The sequence below is a fragment of the Littorina saxatilis genome, unplaced genomic scaffold, assembly GCF_037325665.1.
Source record: "Littorina saxatilis isolate snail1 unplaced genomic scaffold, US_GU_Lsax_2.0 scaffold_314, whole genome shotgun sequence".
NCBI classification, from domain to species: Eukaryota; Metazoa; Mollusca; class Gastropoda; order Littorinimorpha; family Littorinidae; genus Littorina; species Littorina saxatilis.
Window position 1 is genome coordinate 25,001 of NW_027126132.1, and position 21,792 is coordinate 46,792.

The 21,792-nt window shown below is 41.6% G+C and overlaps 2 long non-coding RNA genes across 2 annotated transcripts; one reads left to right on the forward strand and one right to left on the reverse strand.

Annotated features, from left to right (window-relative positions):
- Positions 1-16,829: 16,829 nt before the first annotated feature.
- LOC138954587 (uncharacterized) lies at positions 16,830-18,604 on the forward strand. Its single transcript, XR_011451903.1, has 2 exons — positions 16,830-17,156; positions 18,533-18,604. It is a non-coding gene; the product is annotated as an uncharacterized lncRNA (long non-coding RNA).
- LOC138954588 (uncharacterized) lies at positions 18,415-20,044 on the reverse strand. The gene is made up of 2 exons (XR_011451904.1): positions 19,768-20,044; positions 18,415-18,611 (listed from the first exon to the last, which is right to left on the reverse strand). It is a non-coding gene; the product is annotated as an uncharacterized lncRNA (long non-coding RNA).
- Between the last annotated feature and the right edge of the window lie 1,748 nt (positions 20,045-21,792).

Sequence of the window (21,792 nt, forward strand, 5' to 3'; positions counted from 1 at the left end):
AGTTTTGACTAAATATTTTAACATCGAGGGGGAATCGAAACGAGGGTCGTGGTGTATGTGCGTGTGTGTGTGTGTCTGTGTGTGTCTGTGTGTGTGTGTGTGTAGAGCGATTCAGACTAAACTACTGGACCGGTCTTTATGAAATTTGACATGAGAATTTCTGGGTATGAAATCCCCGAACGTTTTTTTCATTTTTTTGATAAATGTCTTTGATGACGTCATATCCGGCTTTTCGTGAAAGTTGAGGCGGCACTGTCACGCTCTCATTTTTAAACCAAATTGGTTGAAATTGTGGTCAAGTAATCTTCGACGAAGCCCGGACTTCCGTATTGCATTTCAGCTTGGTGGCTTAAACATTAATTAATGACTTTGGTCATTAAAAATCTGAAAATTGTAAAAAAAAATAAAAATTTATAAAACGATCCAAATTTACGTTTATCTTATTCTCCATCATTTGCTGATTCCAAAAACATATAAATATGTTATATTCGGATTAAAAACAAGCTCTGAAAATTAAATATATAAAAATTATTATCAAAATTAAATTGTCCAAATCATTTTAAAAACACTTTCATCTTATTCCTTGTCGGTTCCTGATTCCAAAAACATATAGATATGATATGTTTGGATTAAAAACACGCTCAGAAAGTTAAAACAAAGAGAGGTACAGAAAAGCGTGCTATCCTTCTTAGCGCAACTACTACCCCGCTCTTCTTGTCAATTTCACTGCCTTTGCCATGAGCGGTGGACTGACGATGCTACGAGTATACGGTCTTGCTGAAAAATGGCATTGCGGTCAGTTTCATTCTGTGAGTTCGACAGCTACTTGACTAAATATTGTATTTTCGCCTTACGCGACTTGTTAATTTTCTGAGCTTGTTTTGAATAAAACATATCCTATATATATGATTTTGCAATCACGAAATGATTAAGGATCAGATGAAACAAAATTTGGATCGATTTCTGAAATTGTATTCGTAGTACAGTATTAATTAATCTATTTTCGTTAATTGTGATCACATTTTAAGAGTAAACATGACATTATAAGATGTTTGATGGGTTGTTGACAGACCAGCTTTTTTGTCGGTCCAAGGGGGAGCATATCGTCTTTTGTTTCATATTTATTGACCAAGGCCGAAGGCCGCGGTCAATAAATATGAAACAAAAGTCGATATGCCCCCCGAGGACCGACAAAAAAGCTGGTCTGTCAACAAACCACCAAACATTGTTTTTGTCATCATTTTGGTAGTGAGAAAATAAGTGCACAATCAACCCAGGGAGCCATGCTTTGAAACACGGGTTCCGTGCTGATAACCACACGAGTCCCGGTTTGATAACCACTGGCAATCAACGATAGCCGTGGAGCGAGGGTTATCAGAATGAGCTGGCGTGTGAAAGCAACTTTTTATGTTTTTGAGTTCATTAAATGTTGGGATGAATATGTCAGGTTTGAGGATGCACAGTTCTGTAGGTTCATCTCGGTATTCCACCCCCTCGGCTTTCTGTTGTAGCCTAAATATTAAGCTGAGTGATCGAATGTGGAAAGCTACGTTTGGCCAAAGGTCACAGAAGATTTGCGTCGTGCAGCGAAGGAAAGAATCGCGATCTTGTTTCCGACTCAGTACCTCTTTGTTTTTCATTAGACCTGTCATTCTGCTTGCTCGGCTTTGTTAGATGTTTGCATATCTTGTTGCTATTTTCTTTGCTTTTATTATTGTTTCTTATTTGTGCTTCGTTTATCGATACAACGTCTTGTGCACGGGTCAAAATGTGTGTGTCAGGGGTCGTTTTACTTGAACTTGACGTTCGTGTTTCTCCGAACGTCTGTGTATCGAAACACAGATACACATACTCCGTGACTCTGTAAGAAGACAAAACATATTGCAAAGCAGTGTCGTGTCGTCTGTTTAGGTCTGGGGAAACACCAATGAAAAGAGCCGAAGAATCCCGGAGCGTTTCTATTGGGTTTGCTTTTGATTATCCATGTATAACCTGCTTCCTGCAACTATGGTAACCGGGGATTTATTGCCTGGGGAACATGAGATTTATTTCCCAGGTGCTTGTGAATGAAAACTCGTGAAAATGATGACAAATGTATATATTTTCAGGTTCAGAATATGATGAAAAATACGATGCAATCAATTTTGAATCTGTTTGCGAAAATGTGATGTCAATGACAACCTAAATGAGCAAACGCATTTATTAATTTGTAAGCCTCCAAGTTGAAATACAATACCAAAGTCCGGGCTTCGTCGAAGATTATTTGACAAAAATGTCATCAAAATCGGTTGGAAAATGAAAGCGTAACAGTCCGCCTCAACTTTCACAAAAAGCCGGATATGACGTCATCAAAGACACTATCTTGATATTGCTAGTAAGGAACTCTCATGTTAAAGTTTCAGGCAGATCGGTTCAGTAGTTTTCTCGGAACCGATCTACACATACACACACACACATCACTACAACCCTCGTCTCGATTCCCCGTCTCTATATAACTTGACTAAATGTAAAACAAGTCGCGTAAGGCGAAAATACAACATTTAGTCAAGCTCAGTCGAACTCACAGAATGAAACTGAAAGCATTGCATTTTTCCGCAAGACCGTACAGTCGTAGCATCGTCTGTCCACCGCTCGTGGCAAAGGCAGTGAAATTAACAATCCAGAAAAGCGCGGTAGCGGTTGCGCTGAGGAGGATAGCACGCTTTTCTATATCTCTATTCTTTTTAACTCTCTGAGCGTGTTTTTAATCCAAACATATCATATCTATATATAGCTATTCTGATGAACACGTGGGGGAATTCGGGGGCTGTGATTGGATGGTCTCTTCCGATCATCAAAGCATAATGCGGCAGAAGTCGGCCATTTTACTCAATATCCAAAAGCATATTGAGAAAAATGGCCGACGCATGATTCCGGTTCACCCATCTGTACCACGGCGATGTTTCTATCGACAACAGCATACACTGACAACTTAAAAGGCTGTTTCAACAACTGTGTTGTGAAGTCGAATGCACTTGGAGTCAGTTTTTCTTACAAAGTCAGAAAGCGTGTCGCAGTGTGCGTGTCTGCGCGAACATGATGCGCGTAAGAAGTTTGTCTGCTATCAAAACCTGAGATCAACGCATCGACGCAAAAACTGTCATTTTGTAAGTTTGGAACAACAAATCAAGGTCATAACAGCTATATAATCGCTATTGTGTTTTCAGCGTAGCAATAGGGTCCGATATTTAGACTCGAACAAGTATAATGCGACTCGTCTTCGACTCGTCGGCATTATACTTGTCTCGTCTAAATATCGGACCCTATTGCTACGCTGAAAACACAATAGCTGTTAATGTTTTTGGAATCAGGAACCGACAAGGAATAAGATGAAATTGTTTTTAAATCGATTTCGGAAATTTAATTTTAATCATAATTTTTATATTTTTAATTTTCAGAGCTTGTTTTTAATCCGAATATAACATATTTATATGTTTTTGGAATCAGAAAATGATGACAAATACGATAAACGTAATTTTGGATCGTTTTATAAAAAATAATTTTAATTACAATTTTCAGATTTTTAATGACCAAAGTCATTAATTAATTTTTAAGCCTCCAAGCTGAAATGCAATACCAAAGTCCGGCCTTTGTCGAAGATTGCTTGGCCAAAATGTCAATCAATTTGATTGAAAAATGAGGGTGTGACAGTGCCGCCTCAACTTTTACAAAATGCCGGATATGACGTCATCAAAGACATTTATCAAAAAAATGAAAAAACGTCTGGGGATATCATACCCAGGAACTCTCATGAAAAATGTCATAAAGATCGGTCCAGTAGTTTACTCTGAATCGCTCTACACACACACACACACACACACAGACACACACACACACACATACACAACGACCCTCGTCTCGATTCCCCCCTCTACGTTAAAACATTTAGTCAAAACTTGACTAAATGTAAAAACAAGTCGCGTAAGGCGAAATTACTACATTTAGTCAAGCTGTCGAACTCACGGAATGAAACTGAACGCACTGTATTTTTTTCACCAAGACAGTACAGCTTCGTCAATCCCCGCGAGAAGGAAATCGTTCACCTCCCACGTGCAAAACGCAGTGATATGCACACGCCAGAATAGCGCGGTAGCGTATAATAAAGTGTGCTAAGCAGGAAAGCGCGCTTTTCTGTATTCGTGTTAAGTTTCTGAGCTTGTTTTGAATACAACCTATCATATCTATATATTTTTGGAATCAGGAAACGATAAAGAATCAGATGAAATCATTTTTGGATCGATTTCTTAAATTTTAATCGTAAGACTAATTAATCTTTTTTCGTTAATTGTGATCACATTTTAAGAGTAAACATGACATATGTATATATTTTTAGATTCAGAATGTCATGAAGAATACGATGCAATCAATTTTAAATCTGTTTGCGAAAAATCGATTTTAATGACAACTTTAATGAGCAAACTCATTAATTAATTTGTAAGCCTCCAAGCTGAAATGCAATACCAAAGTCCGGGCTTCGTCGAAGATTACTTGACCAAAATTTCAACCAATTTGGTTTAAAAATGAGAGCGTGACAGTGCCGCCTCAACTTTCACGAAAAGCCGGATATGACGTCATCAAAGACATGTATCCAAAACATGGAAAAAAACGTCTGGGGATATCATACTCAGGAACTCTCATGTCAAATTTCATAAAGATCGGTTTAGTAGTTTTCTCTAAATCGCTCTACACAGACACACACAGACACACACACACACACACACACACACACAAACACATACACCACACCCTCGTCTCGATTCCCCCCTCTTCGTTAAAACATTTAGTCAAAACTTGACTAAATGTAAAAAATGACGCTCTATACCTTTAAACGCAGTACCCCAAAGATCTTGCTATTATACAAACTTCATATTTGCATACAAATACACAGCGTGATGTTTCTTACAACAACATTTATTTCAGAAAGGTTAGCCCACCAAAACTGGATATATCTTTGTGCCAAATTTAAGCTGCTTCTACAAAAGATCCCCACTGTTTCAAAACACTGATTATGCGAAGCGTGAAGCCTCAATACCCACGGATCTCCTCGGCACTGTTCTTAAGAAAACGTTTAATCATAAAGCGTCGCTCATTATTCCACATGTAATGGACTTGCTACTGGAGCACAACAAAATCAACTTCTTAACATGCGGAGCACACTATATACTACGGATATCGCTCGAAAGTCGTAACCATTTCAAGTTAATACAAACAACACCAAGACTAGTAAAACATATGAAAAAGAGTCACAAGACATCAGCAAAATTATTTTCTGTTTCGGAATCATTTCATTCATATTAGCGAACAGAGTGTGATGAGAAGTTCATAGGCCTAAGCACACAATCAGTCATGAAGTAGACCTGTTTGCATGATTTGAAAAAAACCCGTCTTTGAAGAAACTTCTTTCAAAAATGAAATTAAAAAAAAGAAGGGCTTACAACACACCTGCAGTCACACGTGTACATTAAATTGTGTGTGTGTGTGTGTGTGTGTGTGTGTGTGTGTGTGTGTGTGTGGTGTTTGTGTGTGTGTGTGTGGTGTGTGTGTGTGCGTGCGTGCGTGCGTGTGTGCGTGTGAGGGGGTGGGGGGCCAAAGACATACGTCGAAGACAAGTATGAACGTTATTATCTTGCGAACATGTTTTGACAATCTTGCAATGACAAGTACCGTATATCATCTGGCGTTATGTCTTCTGTGTGTGCAAGACGGTGTTGGGGTGGGGGTGGGGGTATCGATGGGTAGGTAATGGGGTCAGAGTTTTCAATAATTGTAGTGGATAAGCTATCAGCTCAGTATGCCATTTTATAAAAGACGATTAGCGTGTGGCGCCAATGTCATTCCTCTTTGTTCACCGAGTTAACCACACCACCCTCGCAACAGGTAGGAAATGACAGTACCCAATATTGACGGACTGTGTGATGATATCTTCTGCTATGGTCTGTTGAGACAGTGATATCAAAATCAAGACCGGAGGTCGAGATTTTGATATCACTGTCGAAACAGACCAATAGCAGAAGATATCATCACACAGTCAGTCAATGTTAGATATATTGCTAATTCTCTGGACATGTATTTACTGTAAAGAAATTACAAAAGTATTTCTCAGTTTTGGCTGTTCCATATCCCTCCCTCTGATTATTATTTCTTTTTGTTCACTCTTTTCTTGTACTTTTCAGTATTTCCAAATGTCTTTTCTTTCAAAAAGTCTTTAGTCACTTGCTCAACTAAATTCTGGGATCATTACATTTTCATATACATTTGTTTGTTTTTAAATTTAGGTTTTTTTGTTTTTGAAGTGGGGAAGCAATAAAGAGGTCGTCGATATCAAAACTGATATCGACGGAAATGTCGCGACGTCGATATCACTTTTACAATGAGCTCAGTTTTGCCCAATTGACCAATGGAAATCCACGTAACATATGAAATAGCAATATATGGTAATGCAACCATCTAGCGTCCTTTATCAGCAAGCAGGGTGTTCACGACAAAAGGCTTTTAGAATATGACAAAGAGGGTTGGTTTTTTCCGAGGTGATTCAGGCCACTGACAAACATTGTCTCCTCGCGTAAAACGACCCGAGTTGATGTCAAAGGGTGGAATTAGAAGGCATCCAACGGCAGCGTCTTCTAAACTTCCCGTTGGTCGATACAATGACATATACATATCACGTTTCCCGCCCAGTTCTTCAGGCATGCAACTCGCCTCACTCGGCCTGGGCAAGTTGAGACGGGGTAGACGGGTTAATCACGTTTTCGCACGCTATATAGAGAATACTACATGGCTTGCTGTGTCGTACCAGATTTACACGAGTTGTTTTTTTAAATATTGAACTGCGAGCGAAAGCGAGCTGTTCACTATTTGAAAAAGCAACGAGTGTAAATCTGGTACGACACAGCAAGCCATGTAGTATTCTGTTTATCCCCGAGTACGCAGTACTAGGGTCCAACAGACTTTAATTGTGTGTGTGTGTGTCTGTCTCGACTTAACGGCTTATTGCTGGGAAACTACTGGGCGCAGTTCTTTCAAAAGTTGATACACTAACTTGATAATAGGTCCGATTGATCGTGTTAAAACTTCATAATGTTACCTGGGACCTAAATGCGAAATAAACTACAAAAAAACGACTTGGCGGTGGGAGGAATTCGCGGAGCCACAGCCAGCCAGGCAGTCTGATAGAACAGCCCAACTCGTCACACATTGACGAGAAATATAGCGTCATAAAAAGATTACGTCACGGTCAAAAGTCTTTGACGTCTTTTTCTCTCGCGCGGTGTGTGTGTGTGTGTTCATTTTGTGCACATGTGTTAGTGTTACTGTTTGTGTGCGTGTTTGTGTGTGTGTGTGTGTGGTTTGTTGTGTGTGTTTGTGTGTGTGTGTGTGTGTGTGCGTGCATGAGTCTGTACTCGTGTGTGTGTGTGTGTGTGTGTGTGTGTGTGTGTGTGTGTGTGTAAGAAAGAGAGAGAGACAGAGAGGGAGAGAGAGAGGGAGTGAGGGAGACAGAGTGTGTGTGTGTGAATGTGTGTGTCCATTTTCACTGTGATCAAATAAAAGAGAAAGGCCAGTCACCACGCACATCCTCGGCTCGCATGCAATGTATTTATATAGCAAAGGGAATGCCTGTAATTCACACAGATCAATCACTTGGTCTCAAACGTGCACAAGACAAAAACGTTCATACTGGGGGAGCGAGCCAGTCTGAAGAGTACTCGGGTCCAGCGCGAGCGTTTTTATATTTAGTCAAGTTTTGACTAAATATTTTAACGTAGAGGGGGGAATCGAGACGAGGGTCGTGGTGTATGTGTGTGTGTGTGTGTGTGTGTGTGTGTGTCTGTGTGTGTGTGTGTGTGTGTGTCTGTCTGTCTGTCTCTGTGTGTGTGTAGAGCGATTCAGACTAAACTACTGGACCAATCTTTATGAAATTTGACATGAGAGTTTCTGGGTAAGAAATCCCCATACGTTTTTTTCATTTTTTCAATAAATGTCTTTGATGACGTCATATCCGGCTTTTCGTGAAAGTTGAGGCGGCACTGTCACGCTCTCATTTTTACACCAAATTGGTTGAAATTTTGGTCAAGTAATCTTTGACAAAGGCCGGGGTTTGGTATTGCATTTCAGCTTGGTGGCTTAAAAACTAATGAGTGAGTTTGGTCATTAATAATCTGAAAATTGTAAAAAAAAATTTTTTTTTTTATAAAACGATCCAAATTTACGTACATCTTATTATTTATCATTTTCTGATTCCAAAAATATATAAATATGTTATATTTTGATTAAAAACAAGCTCTGAAAATAAATTAAAAATATAAAAATTATTATCAAAATTAAATTGTCCAAATCAATTTAGAAACACCTTCATCTTATTCCTTGTCGGTTCCTGATTCCAAAAACATATAGATATGATATGTTTGGATTAAAAACACGCTCAGAAAGTTAAAACGAAGTGAGGTACAGAAAAGCGTGCTATCCTTCTAAGCGCAAGTACTACCCCGCTCTTCTTGTCAATTTCACTGCCTTTGCCGTGCGCGGTGGACTGACGATGCTACGAGTATACGGTCTTGCTGCGTTGCGTTGCGTTCAGTTTCATTCTGTGAGTTCGACAGCTACTTGACTAAATGTTGTATTTTCGCCTTACGCGACTTGTTTATCCTATATACTGTACTTACGTGTATTTTACTGAAAATGTCCTGCAGTCGAGGCAGCTAAATTGAAGACGCTTGTTTTGAAACCTCGATCTCTTCTAAAGCCTCGTGCAATCTATTACGTCAAAGCAAAGAAACGTCACTCTGAAAGTGTTGCGTGACGTGTTAGTTCTAAAGATTCATCGAGGGTAATTAGCGAGCGCAATTTTTGTTTCTATAATGACGTTTGTCTCGGTGACTTTGGCATCATAAGCAGTGGAAAAACAGGTCCCTGCCTGACTTGCTTGACAATCAATCAATCAATGAGGCTTATATCGCGCATATTCCGTGGGTACAGTTCTAGGCGCTCTGCAGTGATGCCGTGTGAGATGAAATTTTATACGGCCAGTAGATTGCAGCCATTTCGGCGCATATTTACCTTTCGCGGCCTATTATTCCAAGTCACACGGGTATAGGTAGACAATTATTAACTGTGCCTAAGCAATTTTGCCAGGAAAGACCCTTTTGTCAATCGTGGGATCTTTAACGTGCACACCCAATGTAGTGTACACGGGGGGAGGGTTCGGACACCGAAGAGAGTCTGCACACAAAGTTGACTCTGAAATAAATTTCCGCCGAACCTGGGATCGAACTCACGCTGACAGCGGCCAACTGAATACAAATCCAGCGCGCTACCAACTGAGCTATATCCCCGCCCATGACATGACCTCATTTACATGATATACACACGTGTGATTTGAACGATTATTATCTCACGGGTGTCTCTCACACGTATGTAGGATAAATGCCTTTACACGATCACTCCACAAAGTTGTAAAAAGCACAACGATCTTAAGCGCAAAACTTTGTTTTGGGGCAACTTCGGCAAACCGAGGCAGTTGGAAAACATGTCCTCGTACACTATAATTTTAACAGGAAGACCACACACATAGTTTTCTACAAACAAAAGAGAAATTCTACATAAACAAAAATCTAAAACAGAGAAGACAGATCGTACGATTCTCGACAAAACTGACTATAAGGGTTTAACGTCCTCTTAGACCAACTGGTCTATATTGGGACAGGTATTGGTAATACGCTGGAGATATGGTGTGATACTTTGATTCAAACAAGCCCGCTGTGGCTGTCTAATTCGACACACCAGCATTGGGTTTGTCTCGTCAAAGTATCGAAATACGATCATGATAATCAGAGACGAGAGATGATGCATGCGTGTCTTCGTGTTTTCCAAGCCCTGAGACTTTCGCTGTGAACGTGGGATCTTTTTCGTGCGCATGTGTGCACACGGGAGTGTTCGGACACCGAAGAGAGTCTGCACAAAGTTGACTCCGAGAAATAAATCTCTCGCCGAACGTGGGGATCGAACCCACGCTGATAGCGACCAACTGGCTACAAAGCCAGCGCGCTACCAACTGAGCTACGTCCCCGCCCTCGACAAAACGTTGAAGACAACTATTAAAAAAAAAACCATTTTCTAAAGTGTAACTTTTAAATACTCCATGTACCCTCCATCACTTTTATCCGTCCTACTTTATTTCCCCTGACAGTAATGACATTTGCCCGCATTTGCTAGATGTTATATTTGATATCAAACGAGATTTTTTTTCTGCTAGACCAGATAGCGTCCGAAAAAAAGATACCAGAAGCAGTCAAGAATCTGATATTCATTAATTAGCATATTCATGAAGCGTTTGTTTGTAAACCATTACAAGTGCGTTGAATGTTTGGTCCAACGATTGTCCCGCAGACTCGTAAAAGATGCACCCCTTCCTGGATAAACCCATCAAACCACACACATATATACTGTTCAAAAAAAGAAACGCATAGTTGCTACTTGCCAAATTTGTTTTATTTTTCGAAAAAATTAACAGAAAATCCAATATTTAGATTATTTGTTTGAAATTTGGTATGGACACAGTTGAATGCACACACAGTTCATTTGCATCTTCAAATCAATCAGTCAATCAATACGATTGGGTGCCGAGGCTGTCAAGTCAGTAGGGGGTGTGACTGCCTTGAGCAGCAACAACTGCCCGGCACCTTCTGGGCATGGACTGGATCAGATGCCGGATATCTTGCTGTGGGATGGTGTCCCACTCCTCCTGAAGTGCCTGCAATAGATCGCGGTGATTTGCCGGCGCTTCTTCTCGCCTGCGCACACGTCTGTCCAATTCATCCCAGAGGTGTTCTATCGGGTTCATGTCTGGCGACATGGATGGCCAGGGAAGCACCTGGACATGGTGGTCGGCGAGGAACTGGGTGGTGAGTCGTGCTGTGTGCGGGCGAGCGTTGTCCTGCTGGAATATGGCATCCTGGTCAGCCAGAAGAGGAAGGGCGTGTGGGCGCAGAATTTCCTCCACGTATCGCTGGGCAGTTATGCGCCCTTGGACGTGCACCAGGGTGCTCCTTCCAGCGGTATTGATCGCCCCCCACACCATGACGCCTCCACCACCATGAACGGGTGCCTCATCCACACAGTTGGGCGCGTAACGTTCGTTTACTCTCCGGTAGACCCTCCTCCGACCATCATGTCGCTGGAGCAGGAAGTAGGACTCGTCGCTGAACCACACGTGTCTCCAGTGATTCCGGACGGTCCAGCGAAGGTGCTGGTTGCCCCACTGCACTCGGTTCTGGCGATGGCGGCGGGTGAGGACAGCTCCTCTGTGAGGTCTGCGAGCTCTCAAACCAGCTTCATGCAGGCGGTTCCGCACGGTCTGGTCCGATAATCGGTGTGGCCCGGGGAGAGCCTGGACAGAAGATGAGGCCGACAGGAAACGATTCCGGAGGTGGCGGAGCCGTATGAAGCGGTCGTGAGCAGCAGTTGTCGCCCTTGGTCTTCCCGCTCGTGGCAAGTCAGCAACGGAGCCAGTGGCTTGAAACCTGACCCACAGTCTACTGATGGTGCTCTGGGACACGTGGAAGTGCCTGGCGATTGCACTTTGACTTTGGCCTGCTTGTAAACGACCCAATGCAATTTGGCGGTCTTCTCTGCTCAATCGGGCCATCTTTCGTCGCTGAATTGTCGTCTGATTTCTTTGTGGCGAACAATCCGCTTTTATGGGTTTTGGAAGACATGGTGAGAGCTCAATATTCCCCGAGTTTCACGAGATTACACTATGCCAAATGAGCAATTTTGACATTGTAGCCACTGATAACGCATGCGTCACGTGCAGAGCTCACTTGTGGCAATGGACGAAAGGTCGACGACCAGATAAACATTTCCGGAATCGTTTCCTGTCGGCCTCATCTTCTGTCCAGACTCTCCCCGGGCCACACCGATTATCGGACCAGACCGTGCGGAACCGCCTGCATGAAGCTGGTTTGAGAGCTCGCAGACCTCACAGAGGAGCTGTCCTCACCCGCCGCCATCGCCAGAACCGAGTGCAGTGGGGCAACCAGCACCTTCGCTGGACCGTCCGGAATCACTGGAGACACGTGTGGTTCAGCGACGAGTCCTACTTCCTGCTCCAGCGACATGATGGTCAGAGGAGGGTCTACCGGAGAGTAAACGAACGTTACGCGCCCAACTGTGTGGATGAGGCACCCGTTCATGGTGGTGGAGGCGTCATGGTGTGGGGGGCGATCAATACCGCTGGAAGGAGCACCCTGGTGCACGTCCAAGGGCGCATAACTGCCCAGCGATACGTGGAGGAAATTCTGCGCCCACACGCCCTTCCTCTTCTGGCTGACCAGGATGCCATATTCCAGCAGGACAACGCTCGCCCGCACACAGCACGACTCACCACCCAGTTCCTCACCGACCACCATGTCCAGGTGCTTCCCTGGCCATCCATGTCGCCAGACATGAACCCGATAGAACACCTCTGGGATGAATTGGACAGACGTGTGCGCAGGCGAGAAGAAGCGCCGGCAAATCACCGCGATCTATTGCAGGCACTTCAGGAGGAGTGGGACACCATCCCACAGCAAGATATCCGGCATCTGATCCAGTCCATGCCCAGAAGGTGCCGGGCAGTTGTTGCTGCTCAAGGCAGTCACACCCCCTACTGACTTGACAGCCTCGGCACCCAATCGTATTGATTGACTGATTGATTTGAAGATGCAAATGAACTGTGTGTGCATTCAACTGTGTCCATACCAAATTTCAAACAAATAATCTAAATATTGGATTTTCTGTTAATTTTTTCGAAAAATAAAACAAATTTGGCAAGTAGCAAATATGCGTTTCTTTTTTTGAACAGTATATTAAGCCTAGCGCAGAACCGCGCGAGGTGACATGCGACTCATTTCGTGGTGGAGCGTCACTTAAACTCAACTCAACTCAACTTAACTCAAATTTTATTGGCTTCAATTTTCATAGAAGAATTTGTCTTGCGCTTGGGAGAAAGTAAGAGTATAACATATAAAAACAGCATTCATATCACAAGGGATAGTATCCGCCGGGAAAAGGCCTTCAGATCGCTTTCAAAGCTTCACCATAAGATTCTATGTTACAAATAATGCTACCATCCACGAGGAATAACTTTACTTTGCAAATTCAACAGTTTTGATAGCTAATTAACTGTCGTAAAAGAATCCAAGGAAAGAGCACTCTTGTAATGGTTGGGTGATTTCCCTTTGTCCAATTTGTCACAACAATCAAAATGGCGTCTCTCGGCGATTATTTTAGTCTGACAAGGTGAGTGTTACATAGTAAACGTTATCTGACAGAAAATAATGCTTTCAATGAGACAGTCAGTATCTGTTTACAAGTTGCTCTGAGCAGGACTGCAAAGCCTGAATCGATCATGCGAGTCAAATAGCTCTGGTGCACTCCGAATCATTCGCCTTGATAGAGATCATTCAGTACTGGTAGTACTTAGTCCGATTATCTTGGACATGTTTGTTGCCTGTTGGTGATCCTTTCAAATATATGTCTCTGAAGTTGCACTTTTACTCCCTTACGTATATGCATTGTCATGTCACTGATCGATCACTTGGAACAGTAAACGTGCGCTTTGCGTGCAAGACGGAGTTCGAAGCAGTATTTCACCGAACATGAGAGAGCTCTGAAAATCGTGTTTATGTTATGTTATGTTATGTTATGTTATCAGACTGGTACTTAGGCTGTTAAGCCTTTGTCTGATCTTTTGATCAGTTGCTATCCTAGCCTAACTTTGGGCTAGGTAACCTACACGATCTTTTGACCGTGGCCTATTCTATCAACTTTTTCTTGGCTGGTGTAGTGAGAGGCATACTGACATTTGGGCTATACATATAATCTTTCAGTGCATTGTCCAAGCGATTTTTGAAACTGTTCATTGTCGGCGCTTCTACCACATTCTTGTCCAAGGAGTTCCACGTGTCTATGATTCTGTTCGTGAAGAAAGATTGTCGGAGAGCTGTTCTGTATTGTTTCTTCTTGAGCTTGAACTGATGTCCACGGGTATTACAAAGGCTATTCAGCTCCAGTGGGTTCTTGCAATCGTAGTATCCATGCATGAATTTGTATGTTTCAATCATGTCTCCCCGGATACGCCTATAGCACATGCTTGGAACTTTCAAAACTCTCAAACGCTCTTCATAACTCAAGGTCTTCAACCCTGGAATACACTTCGTGGCTCTTCTTAATACACTTTCAATCAAATTTTTATCTTTCTCGAGTCGGGGACTCTACACCACATTTGCAAACTCCAGATGAGGCCGTACAAGTGCAACAAAGAGTAGTCTTAGCGTTTCTGCGTCCAAATGCTCATAAGACCGTCTAATGAGACCCAGGATTCTGTTTGCTTTGTTGACTTGTGTTTCCACGTGCTTTGAGAATTTCAATTCACTGTCTACATTGACTCCAAGGTCCTTTTCTGCACTTGAGCTTTCCAGATCAACTCTGTCCACGCTGCCAGGTTTTCTCATTATACACAAGTCTCTGATTTTTTGTACCCAACTGTAATGTCTTACACTTATCTGCATTAAAGCGCATCTGCCACTTGTCTGCCCAGTCGACCAAACTGTCCAAATCCCTCTGGAGTTCCTTGCTATCTTCACAAGTTCTGATTTGTCGGTACACTTTTGTATCATCAGCGTACATGCTGCACAGACTGCTCACAACTTCAGGGAGATCGTTAATGTATATAACAAATAAAACCGGGCCCAGCACACTGCCCTGGGGCACTCCACTTGTCACGTCTTTCCAGTCTGACATAGACCCATTGACCTTCACCCTTTGCTTTCTATCACTTAGAAAATCACCGATCCAGTCTTTGACAAGTCCATGGATACCATATGCTTCTAGTTTTTTCAGTAACCGCACATGCGGAACACAATCGAATGCCTTAGCAAAATCAAGGTACACAGCGTCAACCGGTACTCCATCATCTAAGCTATCTGTCCAGTCGTCAATGACGCTAATTAGGTTTGTCACGCATGATCGTTTTGCCACAAAACCATGCTGGCAATCTGATAACAAGTCGTTGGCTGTCAAATGAGAGAAAACACTGGTTCTTATCAACTTTTCTAACAGTTTGCATGGTATGCTTGTTAAACTCACTGGGCGGTAGTTGCCTGGACTGCTCTTACAGCCCTTCTTGAAAAGGGGTGTTACATTTGCCTGCTTCCACTGATATGGTACTGTTCCTTCAGCTAGCGATGCCCTAAAAACAATCGCTAAAACTTCAGCTAAAACGTCAGCCAATTCTTTCAACACTCTTGGATGCATATTATCAGGTCCAGTTGACTTCGAGGCGTCAAGTGCCTTGAGCAATTTCAGGACTGCGTTCGTGTCAATGTCTATGTTATTCAATTCATTATTCAACTTCCTTCCCTCACAATCAGGGACGTAGTCAAGATTTTCTTTCGTGAACACACTACAGAAAAAGTCATTAAGCATATCCGCTTTCTCACTGTCTTTCGTTGCTTGTTTACCACTCTTATCAGTTAGATCGGGCACACCATCTCGGGTGGCCATCTTGCTTTTGGCGTAAGCGTAGAATGCTTTGGGGTTGCTCTTAGCAGCTCTAGCAATGTTTTTCTCATGATCTTTTACCGCATTTTTACATGCCTTCTTAGCTTGGTTTCTGGCCTTTACATACAATAAGTAGTCTGCCCCTTCCCTAGTTTGCATATATCTCTGATATGCTGAACGTTTCTTTTTTACTTTGGCCAATGCTTTTTCATTCATCCACAGAGGTTTTCTTTTCCTATTGGGTCCATTGCTCCGAACATGAGGAACATATTCACCCACTAGTGTCTCTATATTGCTGGACAAAATGTCCCATGCCTCCTGTGCTTTGAGTCCTTCAATTTTGTTCGCTAAGTTGAGAGATGCAAACTTAGTTTTCATCGAGTCATAGTCCCCCCTGGCATAGGCGAACTTCCCCTCAGACCCATGGTCTATCTTACCGGCATAGCATATGTACTCAAACATTAAACAATGGTGATGGCTTTTACCTAAAGGCGCATGATGTTTTAGATTCGCAACCATGCCTTCCTCATTCGTTAACACCAAGTCAATGAGAGTAGGTTGCTGATCACCTCGACAATGAGTAGGGTCCACAACATGCTGATACAAGAAAGTGTCTCTGATCGTGTCCAAGAACACAGTGGCCTTATGTTCTGCGTTAGACGGTGACGTGCCTTCGCTCCAGTTCACTTCAGGATAGTTAAAGTCTCCAGTCACTAGCACATGAGTTCTATTCGTTGTAATTTCTTTCAGTAAAGTGTTCAGTGCATTGTTATTGTCCACAGAGCTGTTTGGCGACCTGTATACAGTTCCCAGTAAAAGCTTATCTCCCTCCACAAGTGGTATCTCACACCACACAGACTCTAAAACTCTTGCATGGTTGCCATCTAGAACAATCTGTTGCGCTCCATACTGTTCACGTACGTACAAAACCACCCCCCTAGCCCCCCTAGTGTTTATTCTCAGAATAGTAACCCAAAAGAGAAGACATACTTATCCCACTGAACAGTGTCGAGGAAATCATTGTCTTGTGCATTTGTTATGTGTGTGTGTGTGTGTGTGTGTGTGTGTGTGTGTGTGCCTGTGTGTTTGTGTGTTCTCAGACTTGTGTATGCATGATCACTGTGTGTGTGTGTGTGTGTGCGCGTGTGTGTGTGTGTGTGTGTGTGTGTGTGTGTGTGTGTGTGTGTGTGTGTGTGTGTGTGTGTGTGCGCATGCAGGGGAGTATATAATATGTCAAACTCAAGTAAGCTTTTCTTGAAGTTGATGATGATTGAAGTTTGATACAATAACTCATTAACTGTAAGGTGGATTGATGAATAGTGTATCCTTTTCATGAATTTGTCTTTATTTCCAGGCTATGGAAGTTTCATGTTCAAAACAACAACAGAGCTGCCCCTGCAAGAGAAAAGGTGCGGAGGCAGGATAGGGAGAGGAATTAGAAGATCTATGTGTGGGCAGATGCAGAGGAAAGGACTGGTCTAAGTCCTCTCAAACTGAAATTGGTTTGCTGGGGAAGAAGGCTGATCCAAAAAACAACACCGCCCTCCAAGTCCAACCCTCCTCTAAACTCAATAATTCCAGTAAGTACCTTTTTATTCTGCAAGCTTTGTTTGGTGGATGGCTTTGTTGCAGGGTATACTAAATAATGACAAAAAGTGAGGTTTTCAGGTCTCAGTCGCAAATTATATTACTGGTGCCTATTGTTTTTTGCTCTTCTAGTGAATATGTATACATATATGTATTTCCTATTTTCAGAAGATAATGACAAATAATTAAAATTGTGTGGAGTTACATGTCACTACACACAACCTTTTAGTGTCTCATAAAGGGAAATACAAATGAACAGTCCCCACAATTGGGGTGCTGTACCATGAAACCCCTCTTTTAAAAACCTTTACAATTCAAGATCTCCCCTATTTTAAGACCTTGTGTTTCAGATGTTTAGGTCATAACCTCTGCACATTTGTAAGACTTCTTGCTTTTTAAGACCTTATTTTCTCAGATTTTGGGGGTCGTAAAAGGGGGTTCCACTCTATTCTGAAATATGAATTGTTGTTTACTGTTTAAACTACACACCCATTTGCTCTTTGTAAACGAAGGATATTTTTCAGATTGATTATTTCTGCCTCCATACTGATCTTTATAATATATGACACATTGGCGAGCAGATTCCATGATCATGCTAAAAATGTAGGAAGTCATAATTATGATGTTTAGGTTTTAGAATTGTGTATGCCTTGCAGTTCAAATTCATGTCTGCCTTCCTGTTCAATTGTTTAAAAATCAAGACAATCCCTGAGACACATTTTCCAACCACATGTCACACAGCAGTTCTGCTTGAAACATCAGAACAGGCCTTTATGCGGTTTAGCACTTGACTACTGCTGCTTCAATACCACTTGTGCAGAAAAAAATTAGAGATACAGTGGAGCCCTTCTTTTAAGATATTACAAACTCAATTAAAGATCAAAACTTGACTAAATGTAAAAAGCAATATGTGTTAGAATGGAGGTTATAAACAGAAATCTGAGAAAGTAATGTCTTAAAAGACAAATGTTTAGAAAAAAAAAGGCGGGGGGGGGGGGGGGTTGGCAAACTTAGGTTTTACTGTTCAATGCATGGGTAAACTGGGCATTCATTACAAGTACCTGAAGATGTGTAACTGGCACTTTTGCTCATCGGTAGTACTGGAACACATTTTTACACAGTGCCACTGGTCAGTGTGTCAGAATGCCTCTGGAAAGCCTATGCCTACAAGTAAATCCCCCCCCCCCCACCACCACACACACCTTTTACTCACACCTGCACCCTATTACATAGATGAATAGATTACAAATACTATTCTTTTACTTTTTATTTTCACACTTTTTCTTGCATTTGGTTCATGTTTATTATTTGAAGTTTGAATCTGAATCAAGCGTCTTTAGTGATGGATGGTTTTCTGTGTATGCTCCAGGACTTCAAGGCACTGGTGCTTGATGACAGCAGGCTCCCACTGGCCCACACACAGAGAAGAGATTGGAGGTGCCCTCGCCCTGGAAGAAGAAGAGGATGGGAATATCAATAAAACAAAACGATACGCAACATTCACACAGCTTGCATTGTGGACATACATATTTGGCTATTTGGGTGAAGGTGTAAGAGTCGCCATACATGTGCAGTTGCTGTGTATGGGTCATAGGAATGACAATTTAGATCCAACTGGCCAGAACACTGACTTTCGTCCCAGTCGCTTGTATTGAAGTACATTGTGGTGTTATATGAAGTACATTTGGTTGGGGGTTGGTGTAACCATACTCTGTATTTAGCACCGTTCTGAATGTGTGTATGTTTTATCTCTCAAAGCACATTGTTTTTTGCTTTTTTTATGTACCTTAAACTACCTTTTCAGCGCCCGCAGTACCTAGTTAACGCCCATCCTCCAACATTTGGATCAGTGTCGTCAACATATGTTGTGTGTTTTGTGTGTATGTGTGTGTGTGTTTTTTAAATGATGTGCACAGTTCTGCACCCTGTAGTGACATTGTCATTCTAGGGAATGGTGAAAGACAACTATAATGTTTATTTAATACTCTGGTCACTGGAGTATCTGGATAGCCCTGTGAACAGAAGATGGAGATGAGAGAGCGTCTTCGGAAGTTGAAGAGGTCTGATTTTAGTGATTTAAGGGAACATGTAAAACGACCAGTGTTTGGTTACGCCATTTCCTATGGATTGGATCAGTATCAATGACTGACTGACTGACTATTCACTTTGTGGTTTTTAGGTTGTGTGTTTATTCACTCTCAGTGAATTTTGTGTTGGGTTTTTAGTGTTTTTTTCTTCTGTTTAGACACTTGCATATCAGGCGAAAGATACTTACAGGGTGACTAATTGTGCACAGATACATCTATTAAAATGTTCACACCAAGATACCAAATATCACCATTTCTAACGAGGAACTGATCCTGCACAGGCACAGTACCTAGTAAATGCCCCACCCCCTACTTTGGGCAAAATCTGTGCATAAAGCGGATGGACACTTAAAGGGCAGTTTACAGTACTAATAATTTTCCTCATTTTAATTTCTAGTCTCAGTATAGTTTCGTGTAGGTATTGGGATAATTTGAGTTACAGGTATATATATACATGTGATTTCACTTGCAATTCTATGCATAAAATAAACTCAAATGAGCAGACATAAAGGTGCACCTTCAATTATTGTGACTGTTGCTGTAAAACAATTTCCTTGGTAGATGGAGGGCATTGTTGGGACCAGATGTGTAGACCGTGGGATTGGATAGACTTGGGGGTTCTGGCTTGTAGAAAACTTCCCTGCTGCTCCGCCTTTTGGGGACGAACTTTGTGTTCAGTGATGTGTGCATAGGACTTTGCAACGTCAACCTCCACTGCAAACCATCTTTGTATTGTAGACACTATATTGTACCTGCAGAGAAAGATCACTTTTAGCTGTGCAGTGGAACCCTCATTTACAGCCCCCCCCCCCTTCTTTAAGATCCTGTTTTTTTGGATTTTCTGTTTATAATCTCTGTAAATTTACTCCCCCTGTTTAAGACGTAGCTGATTTTCTCAGAATTTTACAAGTTCCACTGTAGTATTTCCCTCTGCAGCATTATTGTCAGTCAAAAGGGATACACAATCTGGCACAAAGAACAGCTGACATGAACAATAAAGTCTGGGGAAGGGTCCTGAAAGTATCTTGATTAATGCGTTGAATTGACAGGTCTAGTAAACCTTGTGCAGAACAAATATATGTGTTGAAGAGTGCTCGTTGACATGTTGCAGCAAGCCAAGCCATAATTATACCCTGTTGAAGTAATACAAATCATGGGTGTGGGTTATATTAATTCACATCTTTTATATGATTGAAATGCAGAATTCTAAGACTTGTTTCTGAAAATGTGTACATTTGCATTTAAGATCTACATGGAATAAAACTGACACTGTTCTCGACAATTGAGTATGTTTTTGTGTGCGCATGTTGCTTAGTTTATTGATAATAATTGACTTTTGGTCAAGTTGTAACCACGAGTTTTGTAGCAAAGGTGCAATGATAAAAATAGACAGAAGATAATCAGATAATAAGACACTGGGCTGCAAATTGCTTTCAATTGTCATTGTATATATCTGTAAAATCATCATGATTTCCATGGCATGTGTAATGCATTGAAACCCCCCTTTTTAAGACCCCCGATTTAAAACTCCCTGCTTTTTAAGACCTTGTTTTCTCACATTTTCTGTTCATAACGTCTGTAAAATTACCCCCATTTTAAGACTCATTCCTTTTTAAGACTTGATTTTCTCAGATTGTTTGATGTCTTAAAAGGGGGGTGCCACTGTAGTTATAATGCATCTTCAGAAATTGAACACACATGCTGCATTTTTTTTATAACCATGAAGAAGAAAAATACTGTTTCCAAACTTTTACAGTGTCTTATCCTCTAACTACATCATTTTAAAGACTCCATAACTTTTAATCACTCAACAATTCCTCTCTGCATGGCTGCAGTTCAAGTAAACCAGAAATGGTAAACCATTGCCACACTCAAGGAATTGGTTCCTGGCAACTTATGTCGGGTGCGCAGCCTGAGAGAGACACGACATAGATATTTGCTCAAGATAAAAGATAAGCTTGACTTACACCAAAATTATGAACATTTAAACTCATCTTACTGATCTTTTTGTCTGAAATATGTTATGCCATTTATGCCACACATTGCAAGAATGTTTGATGTCCGGGTGCTTGGTCCCTGAAAATGTCAGAAAATTGTTATAGTAATTATAGCAACATCTAAAACCACTAAGTGTAAACCAAAGGCTGGCCAATTACATAGTTCTACAGCAACATCAGTTCTGAACATGAAGCTTTGAACATGCACAGCGACACTTAAAATGGCAGTCAAAAAAGAAAGGATGAATGAAATTCTGCCACATTTAGTGTTTGCTTCAATGAACACTGAGGAAGAATGTGTTCTTCATTAAAAGTAACCCTTTCACAAAGCTTTACCAATAAACTTCAATCATAGTTCTTACTGGACAGAAAAACTCATACCACTGACAATATAAAATGTCAGTTATAAATAACATGTTCTGTTGCACAACCTCCAAAGACTGCAAAGAAACAACTGCCCATAAAGCGTTAAAATATCAGTATCACGTGTGCTGACTGACCCTACTTTTTTCCATCTCAAATTTTTTTTTAGGGGGATTACTCAC